This window comes from Saimiri boliviensis, chromosome 9 (genome assembly GCF_048565385.1).
Source record: "Saimiri boliviensis isolate mSaiBol1 chromosome 9, mSaiBol1.pri, whole genome shotgun sequence".
Taxonomy (NCBI): Eukaryota; Metazoa; Chordata; class Mammalia; order Primates; family Cebidae; genus Saimiri; species Saimiri boliviensis.
In genome coordinates this window covers 108,283,641-108,293,600 of record NC_133457.1, presented here as the reverse complement: position 1 = coordinate 108,293,600, position 9,960 = coordinate 108,283,641, and the positions used below count along the sequence as shown (strand labels likewise).

General features: G+C 46.3%; 1 non-coding gene and 1 pseudogene across 1 annotated transcript; one reads left to right on the top strand and one right to left on the bottom strand.

The window, feature by feature from the left end:
* Positions 1–510: 510 nt before the first annotated feature.
* Positions 511–4,334, top strand: LOC104652718 (uncharacterized). Its single transcript, XR_005582158.1, has 2 exons — positions 511–684; positions 3,829–4,334. It is a non-coding gene; the product is annotated as an uncharacterized LOC104652718 (transcript).
* Positions 4,335–5,867: 1,533 nt separating this feature from the next.
* LOC101043683 (small ribosomal subunit protein uS5 pseudogene) lies at positions 5,868–6,760 on the bottom strand (annotated as a pseudogene).
* Positions 6,761–9,960: the final 3,200 nt, after the last annotated feature.

Genomic DNA, 9,960 nt, shown 5'->3' with positions numbered 1-9,960 from the left:
TCCTGCCTCAGCCTCCTCAGTAGCTGGATTACAGGCATGTGTCACCACACCCAGCTAATTTTATATTTTTAGTAGAGACAAAGTTTCTCCATGTTGGTTAGGCTGGTTTCAAACTCCCAACCCCGGGCGATCCACCCACCTTGGCCTCCCAAAGTGCTGGGATGACAGGTGTGAGCCACCATGCCCAGCCTGGACACTCTAATTTCTAAATTGAGGTTGTGTTTGTGAGCTGAAGTGACCATAGAATTGTCTGTTCCCTCAGAATGAGCAGGAGAGTAATGGGGGGATTTCACCTAGTGGCAGGGAAAATGTTTCTCCACCAAATACATGTTCAAAGGGACACTAGGAGGTAAAAATTAAGGTGTGTTTTGATCATGTCACAAGCCGGGTTTGTTCCACACGCTGGTTGCAGCGAGGCGAATTCTCCAAAACAAGTCTAGGAAGGGAATGTTCCAGAATGTTCTAGAATTTGGTTCATTAGGCAGGCAAGAAGTGTGCCTCTGGGAACCTCTTGAACCCTTCATGGGCTCACATACCATCCCCCCAGACGCTTCCGTTGTTGACTTCTAATGGCTTACTATTTCCCTTTCTCCTGAGAACTGCCATCTCAGGAATCACCTCATCCTGGAGTTTATTCCCCTCACTCACAGGGAGGCTCGCAGCCAACAGCTGACTCGTACAGAGGTACACAAAGCCAGTCTTCCCAGGGAAAGCCTAGACTTTCCCTGAGACCACATCTTCGCTGGGTTCCCTCCCTGTCTTTCTTCTCTTCATCCCTTATGGGTTCTTTCCTTCATAAATCACACAGTACCTAATCCTTGCCTCTGGCTCTGTGTCTGAGGACCTGAAGATGATTCTGGGCATCAGGAGGTGCTTTGGTGACTGGGCTATTTCACTAGCTCCGAGCTAGGTCATCCATGAGTGAAACTTCTGGATCCTAAATCAAACGACATAGGTTCAAATCACAGCACCATTACTTCACTGCTGTGTGACCCTGGCCAATGACTGGTTACTACATCCCAGTTTTCTCATCTGTAATACAGAGGCAAACACTGACCCGTTCCCCAGAGCTGCGCAAGGATTCAACACGAGCACCTAGGATAGTGCCTGGCACAGTCGATGGCGCTATTGTTATTCCTCCAGGCTGACGGCGCTGACAAGCGCAAAGGAAGTGGCTTTTTGCCATCTAGTTGAGGATGCTGTATCCTGGGGTAAGTGGCCAGATCATAGGATGGCTGCAGTTCAGTTGTAATGAAATAATCACCCTTGGCCGGGCGTGGTGGCTCAGATCTGTTATCCAGCACTTTAGCAGGTGGATCACCTGACGTCAGGAGTTCGAGACCAGCCTGGCAACATGGTGAAACCTCATCTCCACTAAAAATACAAAAATTAGTCTGGCGTGATGGCACGCACCTGTAATCCCAGCTACTCGAGAGGCTGAGGCAAGAGAATCACTTGAACCTGGGAGGCAGAGGTTGCAGTGAGCTGAGATTGCGCCACTGCACGAGACCCCATCTCAAAAATAAATAAATAAATAAATAAGCCAACAACAAAAAACCCACCCCTCATGGAATCCCTACTATGGCCTAGTCCCTGTTCCACGTGCTGCATATGCGCTAGTTCACTCTGTCTTCACTACCTTTCGCAGCGGATATAATTATCTCCATTTTACACAGGAGAGAACTGAGGCCCAGACAGTCTCAGAAACCAGCTTTCAGATCCACAGGGTAAAAAAAAATGAGTGTATCTAAAATGACTACAACTAAAAAGGCCAGGCTGGGCACGGTAGCTTACAACTATAATCCCAGCGCTTTGGGAGGCCAAGGCAGGCAGATCCCAAGGTCAGGAGTTCTAGACCAGCCTGGCCATCACAGTGAAGCCCTGTCTCTACTAAAAATACAAAAATTAGCTGACTGTGATGGCGCATGTTTGTAGTCCCAGCTACTCAGGAGGCCGAGGCAGGAGGATCCCTTGAACCTGGGAGTCGGAGGTTGCAGTGAGCCGGGATGGTGCCACTATACTCCAGCATGAGTGACAGAGCAAGACCCTGTCTAAAAAGAAAAAAAAGGTAATGGCAAAAACCACAATTACTTTTGCACCAATCTAATATATGTACATCTACATCTCAATCCTCTTAGCAATAAAAAGAGACAAACTATTGATACATGCAATAACATGGATGAATCACAAAATAATTATATTGAATGAGAGAAGTCACACAGAATGAGTACATATTAGCTGGGCATGATGGCTCACGCCTGTAATCCTAGCACTTTGGGAAGCTGAGGCGGGCGGATCACCTGAGGTCAGGAGTTTGAGACCAGCTTGACCAACATGGCAAAACCCTGTCTCTACTAAAAATACAAAAAGAAATTAGCCAGGTGGGGTAGCGCAGACCTGTAATCCCAGCTACTAGGGAGGCTGAGGCAGGAGACTTGCTGGAACCCAGGGGGTGGAGGTTTTAGTGAGCTGAGATTGGGCCACTGTCCTTTAGCCTGGGTGACAGAGAGAGACTCTGTCAAAAAGAAAAAAAAAAAAAACACATATTACATAATTTTATTTCTATAAAATTCCAGAAAATGTAAAGCCGTCTATAGTGAAGGAAGGCAGTCTATAGCGACGATGGTTACCTGGGAATGGGGGTGGGATGAATGGGAAATGACTTACAAAGGAGCACGAGGAAGCTTTTGGAAGCCTTGGAAACATTTGGGATCTTGACTGTGCTGTTTGTTCTTTGGGTATGTACATATGTTGAACCTCATCAAACTATTCAATTTAAGTATGTATAGTTTACTGAACATCAGTTATAGCTCAACAATGTTGTTTATTTTTTATTTTTATTTTTGAGACAAAGTCTTGCTTTGTCACCCAGGCTGGAAGGTAATGGCATGATCTTGGCTCACTGCAACCTCCACCTTCTGGTTTTAAGTGATTCTCCTGCCTCAGCCTCCCAAGTACCTGGGATTACAGGCATGCACCACCACGCCCAGCTAATTTTTGTATTTTTAGTAGAGATGGGGTTTCACCATGTTGGCCAGGCTGGTCTCGAACTCCTGACCTCAGGTGATCTGCCTGCTTTGGCTTCCCAAAGTGTTGGAATTATAGGCATGAACCACTGTACCTGGCAATAATGCTGGTCGGCCTTTCTTTCTTTCTTTCCTTCTGTCTTTCTTTCCTCCTTTTTTCTTTTCTTTCCTTTCTTTTCTTTCTTTCCTTCTTTCTTTCTCAAGACACAGTTTCGCTCTTGTCACCCAGGATGGAGTACAATGGTTCGATCTCTGATCACTGCAACCTCTGCCTCACAGGTGCAAGCAATTCTCCTGCCTCAGCTTCCCATGTAGCTGGGATTACAGGTGTGCGCCACCAGGCCCAGCTAATTTTTGTATTTTTACTAGAGACGGGGTTTCATCATGTTGGCCAGGCTGGTTTTGAACTCCTTACCTCAGGTGATCCACCCTCTTCCGGCTCCCAAAGTGTTTGGATTACAGGTGTGAGCCACCGTGCCCGGTTTTGCTTTGTTTTTTTTGAGATGGAGTCTCGATTCTTTGGAATGCAGTGGTGCCATCTGGGCTCCCTGCAACCTCTGCCTCCCAGGTTCAAGCAATTCTCTGCCTCAGCCTCCAGAGTAGCCGGGATTACAGACGCCCACCACCATGCCTGGCTATTTTTTTTTTTTTTTTTTTTTTTTTTTTTAGTAGAGATGGGATTTCACCATCTTGGCCAGGTTGGTCTTGAACTTCTGACCTCGTGATCCACCTGTCTCGGCCTCCGAAAGTGCTGGGATTACAGGTGTGAGCCACCGTGCCCAGCATTTTTTTTTAAGACTAGAGTGGCACAATGAGGATTTGAACCCACATATGTCTCTCTGGACATATGCCTAGGAACTGGTAAGTTATAAAAAGACCTCCTTTATTGGCTGGAGACGTAGAATTAATCCAAATGGTGTCACCTCGGAGAAGCTTTACTGTCACTTCCATGGAGGATGGTGGCCTGGGCTCTCACCACCCTACTGCCCGTCTTCAGGCTTTGTCGGTGGGTCCTTTCCCCACTGACATCCTCCTCCATGTTGTCCTCCAAATGTGCTGGCTGAGAGCCCAGCGCCAGAATTAGAGGGACCTGGGTTTGAATCCCAGCGCTGCCATTAAACACTAGCTGTCTGACCTTGACTGTGCTCCTTTGCTTCTCTGGGCTTCAGATTCCTCATCTGAATAATAATAGAAGCTACCTTGGGATTGCCTCAAGGATCAAATGCGAGAGAGTTCACCTTAAACAATTAGTGGAGGGCCTGGTGTGTAATAAAGCACTCAATAAATGTTAACTATTATTGATCTTCACCTGGGCAGTGGCTGCTGACTGTTTAAGTTTCTCAGCCTTTGAATCGGGTACTTCCGACCCAGCTCTATTTATCGACATGGAAAGATGCCCAAAGCGTATTGCTGAAGGAAAAAAAGCAGGCTACAAAAGAATATCTGCCTCACAGATCATTTTAAAAATCAAAGCTAACAATGGACATCTAGCTCTTAGTAGAGTACTTGGGAAACAGGAAGCAGTCACTGAAAGCTAGCTGTGGCTGTTATTAATATGAAAGCATTTTTGTAGCCCATGTGATGCCACATTCAAATATTATGTGAGTTCCTGAGAAACTAGATGATATTTGCAATGTGCTGGAATCGAATCGTGTGTTCCCTTCTGCTTTCCTCTATCACATTTCAGGGAGCGATCATGGGCACAGCTTGACTTGGCCTTGCGACCTTTGGATCCAATGTGAATTTTGGTACTTTTTCTTTTTTTATTTCATTTTCTTTCTTTTTTTTTTTTTTTTCTGAAGACGGATTCTCCATGTTTGGAGTGCAGTGGCTATTCACAGGCGTGATCCCACCACTGATCAGTGCGGGAGTTTGGATTTGCTCTGTTTCCAACCTGCGCCAGTTCACCTCTCCTTAGGCAACCTGGTGGCTCTGCGTTCCCAGGAGGTCATGTGTTGGTTCTTTTTTATGTGGCCCTAGAGTGAAAGAAAAGAAAAGCATTATCCTTTGGCACTGAGACTTCAAACTCGGGTTTAGGGTGCTCTTTGTAATAACCGAGGTGCTATAATAAATTAAACACTTGAGGGCGCTCCAATCTATTGGCAATACAGAGAAATACAAAAAGCAGCAATAATAACGATGATGTATGAATGCTGCTTTACATTTAACAATGCTGTTTATATTCAACATTGAGTTCTTACTCTGAGAGACTAAAATGTAGTAAGAGAGTCATAAACTTTATCACATTTTAACCTTGCAAACATCCCATCAGTTAGATACTATTATCAAAGGTTTTGTAATAGGGTGTATTACTCTATGGGATTTAAAAAATTTGTGTTATATATATGCATATAATTCTGTTTGAGACAGGGTCTCATTCTGTTGCCCAGGCTGGAGTGCAGTGGCACAATCGCAACTCACTGTAGCCTAGATCTCCCGACCTCAAGCGATCTTCCTGCCTCAGCCTTCCTAGAAGCTGGGACTACAGGTGTGCACAACCATACATGGCTAATTTTTTTGTAGAGACTCGCTATGTTCCCAGGCTCCTAAGTTCAAGTGATCCTCCTCCTTTGACCTCCCAAACTACTGGGATTACAGACATGAGCCACTGCAACTATGCTAAAAACATTTTTTTATGGAATTGTAATTCACAAGTGTTATAAAAAGTAAAAACAGTAAGAGTACACCTTGGTGAATTGTTACAGGTGTATACACACAGGTAGCCTCCATCCAGATCAAGACATAAAGCTTTTCTAATATACTTTCTACTCATTCCTACTCCCATCCAAAGCAACCATGCTCCTGATTCTTTTTTTTTTTTTTTAACAATGTTAATTCACTTTATTTTTCTTGTATGAAAACCCTATGTTTGTAGCCACAGCTGGAAGCTGGAGCTTGGGTCCTCTGCACGGAGACTCTGGTGTGGATTTTGACGAGGTGGTCAGTGAATTCCTGATAGGGAGACTTGGTGAATACAGTCTCCTTCCGGAGATCGTGGGTCAGGTAGCTGTAAGTCTTAGAGATGGCATCAAAGGTGGCTTTGGCCAAGTTGCCCAAGGTGGCAGTGCAGCCCCTAGCTGAGGTGTAGCAGCCATTGATACCAGTCATCATGAGCAGCTTCTTGGGGACAGGTGCCGAGACGATGCCAGTGCCCCTGGGCGCGGGGATGAGGCATACCAGCACAGAGCCACAGCGGCCTGTCACCTTGCAAGGGACGGTGTGGGGCTTGCCGATCTTGTTCCCCCAGTAGCCTCTGCGCACGGGGACAATGGAGAGCTTGGCCAGGATGATGGCCCCACGGATGGCAGTGGCCACCTCCTTGGAACACTTAACACCCAGACCAACGTGACCATTGTAGTCCCCAATAGCAACAAACGCCTTGAACCTGGTGCACTGGCCAGCACGGGTCTGCTTCTGCACCGGCATAATCTTCAAAACCTCATCCTTGAGAGAGGCCACCAGGAAAAAGTCAATGATCTCAGATTCCTTGATGGGCAGAGAAAAGAGATAGATCTCCTCCAGAGATTTAATCTTCATGTCTTTGACCAGGCGGCCCAACTTGGTAACAGGCATCCACTCCTTATCCTCGGCTTTGCCTTCGCGAGCTCCGCGGCCTCGGCCGGGGCCCTGTCCACGGCGACGACCCCGGCCCGGGGTGCCACTGCCGAAACATCCGCAGAAGCCACCGCGGTTCCCCATCCCAGGGCCCCCGCTGCACCGGCGTCATCCGCCATTTGGTGTTTTATTGGAGAAGAAGCGCTCCTGATTCTATTAGCATTTATTCGTTTTGCTTATTTCTGAACTTCTCATAAATGGAATCATATGTATGCAGACTTTAGGGTTGCCAGGTTAGGCACATAAAAATCCTGAATGTCATTTTTTTTTTCTTTTTCAGGCAGTCTTGCCCTGTCCCCCAGGCTAGAGTGCAGTGGCACGATCTCAGCTCACTGCAACCTCCACCTCCCAGGTTCAAGCAATTCTCCTGCCTCAGCCTTCCCACTAGCTGGGATTACAGGTGTGCTCCACCATGTCTGGCTAATTTTTTGGTATCTTTAGGAGACACAGGGTTTCACTATGTTGGCCAAGGCAACTTCGAACTCTTGACCTCGTACTCTGCCCTCCTTGGCCTCCCAAAGTGCTGGGATTGCAGGCATAAGCCATTGCACCCAGCCCAGATGTCATTTATATTTGAATTGCTCCTGGGACTTATACTAAAATAGTTATTCATTATTTAATCTAAAATTCGAATTTAACCAAGTATCCTGTATTTTATTTAGCAACTCTAGTAGTCATTTGTGCCTGAATTTTTTTCAGCATAATTGTGAGATTCACCTATGTTGCAGTTATCAATAATGTGTGTGGGGTTTTTTTGTGTGTGTTTTTTTTGTTTTTTTGTTTTTTTGGTTTTTTTTTTTGAGACTGTGTTTCTCTCTTGTTACCCAGGCTGGAGTGCAACGGCGTGATCTCGGCTCACCGCCACCTCCGCCTCCTGGGTTCAGGCAATTCTCCTGCCTCAGCCTCCTGAGTAGCTGGGATTACAGGCACGTGCCACCATGCCCAGCTAATTTTTTTTTTTGTATTTTTAGTAGAGACGAGGTTTCACCATGTTGACCAGGATGGTCTCGATCTCTTGACGTGATCCACCCATCTTGGCCTCCCAAAGTGCTGGGATTACAGGTTTGAGCCACCGCGCCCGGTTTTTTTTCTTTTTTTTTTTTTTTGGAGACAGGGTCTCACTCTGTCACCCAGGCTGCAGTACAGTGTTGCAATCTTGGTTCACTGCAACCTCCACCTCTGGGGCTCAAGCAATCCTCCTACTTCATCCTCCTGAGTAGCTGGGGCTACAGGCGCATGCCATCATGCCCGGCTAAATTTTTTGGTGTGTTTTTTTTGTAGAAACAGGGGTCTTACTATGTTGCTCAGGCTGGTCTCAAACTCCTGCACTCAAGTGATCTGCCTGCCTCAGCCTCCCAAAGTGCTGGGATTACAGGAGTGAGCCACCTCACCTGGCCTCAATGTGCTCTTCTTAATCACTGCATAGTATTCTTCTCCTTCTTCTTCTTTTTTTTTTTTTCTTTTTTTTTTTTTTTTTTTTTTTAGAGATGGGGTCTTGCTATATTGCTCAAGCTGGTCTCAAACTCCTGAGCTCAAGTAATCCACCTGCCTCAGCCTTCCAAAATGCTGGGATTACAGGCATGAGCCACGGCGCCCAGCCTAATTGCCATATAGTATTCTATTGCATAAATGTACCACCGTATATTTATTCCTTCTACTGTCAGTGACCAAGGGTGGGTTATCTTAGAAAAGCAGTGTAGAGTGGTGTTAAGTGGGTACATGCGGCATCAGAGGCTTGGGGCATTTATCTCTTAATTCCACCTCTAACTTGTGACCTTAGCCAGGTTACTTAATCTCCCGTGCCTCAGTTAGTTCACTGTTAATATGGACTAATAATAGTGCCTCAAATGCTGTTGTAAGGTTTAAAGGAGATATTCCATATAAACCACTTCGAATCAGGCCCAGCACAGACTTAACTCAGTAGATGTTGCCTGTGTCATACCCATTAAACGCAGGAGAAAACTGAGGTTCAGAGGCTTGAAGAGACTTGTTCAAAGTCACATACCCAGTATGTAACAGATCCCTTTGTCATGAATATTGGCTAAATTAGAGTCATTCATTCAACAATTTTCTTGAGCATTTATTATGTGCCAAGCAATCTTTTAGGTCCTGTGACAGTCCAAAGGTTTCTACTAATATGAAATGTACATTCTTTTTGTCTTTTTTGAGATAGGGTCTCACTCTGTCGCCCAGGCTGCAGTGCACTGGTGCAATCTTGGCTCGCTGCAACCTCTACCTCCCACCTCAATCAATCTTTCCACCTCAGCCTCCCAAGTAGTTGAAACTACAGTTGCACACTGCGGTGCCTTAGTAAGATCTAGCTAAGTTGCCCAGGCTGATCTGAAACTCCTGGGCCCAAGTGATCCTCCTGCCTCGGCCTCCCAAAGTGCTGGGATTACAGGCATGAGCCACTGCACTTGGCCTGAAATGCACATTCTAGGGAAGCTAACATTCCTGTTCGCCCGCCGGACACTTGACCTGTGATTTTCAGTTAAATGAAATATTGTCTGAAAAGCACTTAGCGTGGAGCCCCACATGCAACACCATTCCGGAAATGGCAGCAACTAGCCAGGTAGTAGCAATATCTACAGAAATGCTGGGAGATGGGTATCAGTAGCCCCATTTTAGAGTTATGAAAACTGATGCTCCGGGAGGGTGAGGGACTGGCTCAAGAAAGCACAGCCAGTCTGTGGCATGGCAGGAATTCAAAGTCGAGGCCACCTGATTCCAAAGCCCTTAGGATATCTCAGTGCGGGGTTTTCAGTTCTGATGGACAAGGAGGGTGGGATGGCTACAGCTTGAGGATTCAGCTCTGCCTCTGAATTCCAGATGTCTGGGGTTCAAGGCTTAGCTGTGGGACCTCAGGCAAGTTTTTGGCTGTCTTTGAGCCCTAGTTCCTATACCTTCATGACAGAGAATTATACAGAAAGCTCTCAATGCCGTTACAGGCAGGAAATAAACAATCAAGCATGCTACTGCCAATCTACAGTGAAGAGGGGGCTTCTGAATATGTCCATTGCTAAGCCTCTAAATCAATTTCTTTCTTTCTTTCTTTTTTTTTTTTTTTGAGATGGAGTTTCACTCTTGTTACCCAGGCTGGAGTGCAATGGCGCGATCTCGGCTCACCGCAACCTCTGCCTCCTGGGTTCAGGCAATTCTCCTGCCTCAGCCTCCTAAGTAGCTGGGATTACAGGCACACGCCACCACGCCCAGCTAGTTTTTTGTATTTTTAGTAGAGACGGGGTTTCACCATGTTGACCAGGATAGTCTCGATCTCTTGACCTCGTGATCCACCCGCCTCGGCCTCCCAAAGTGCTGG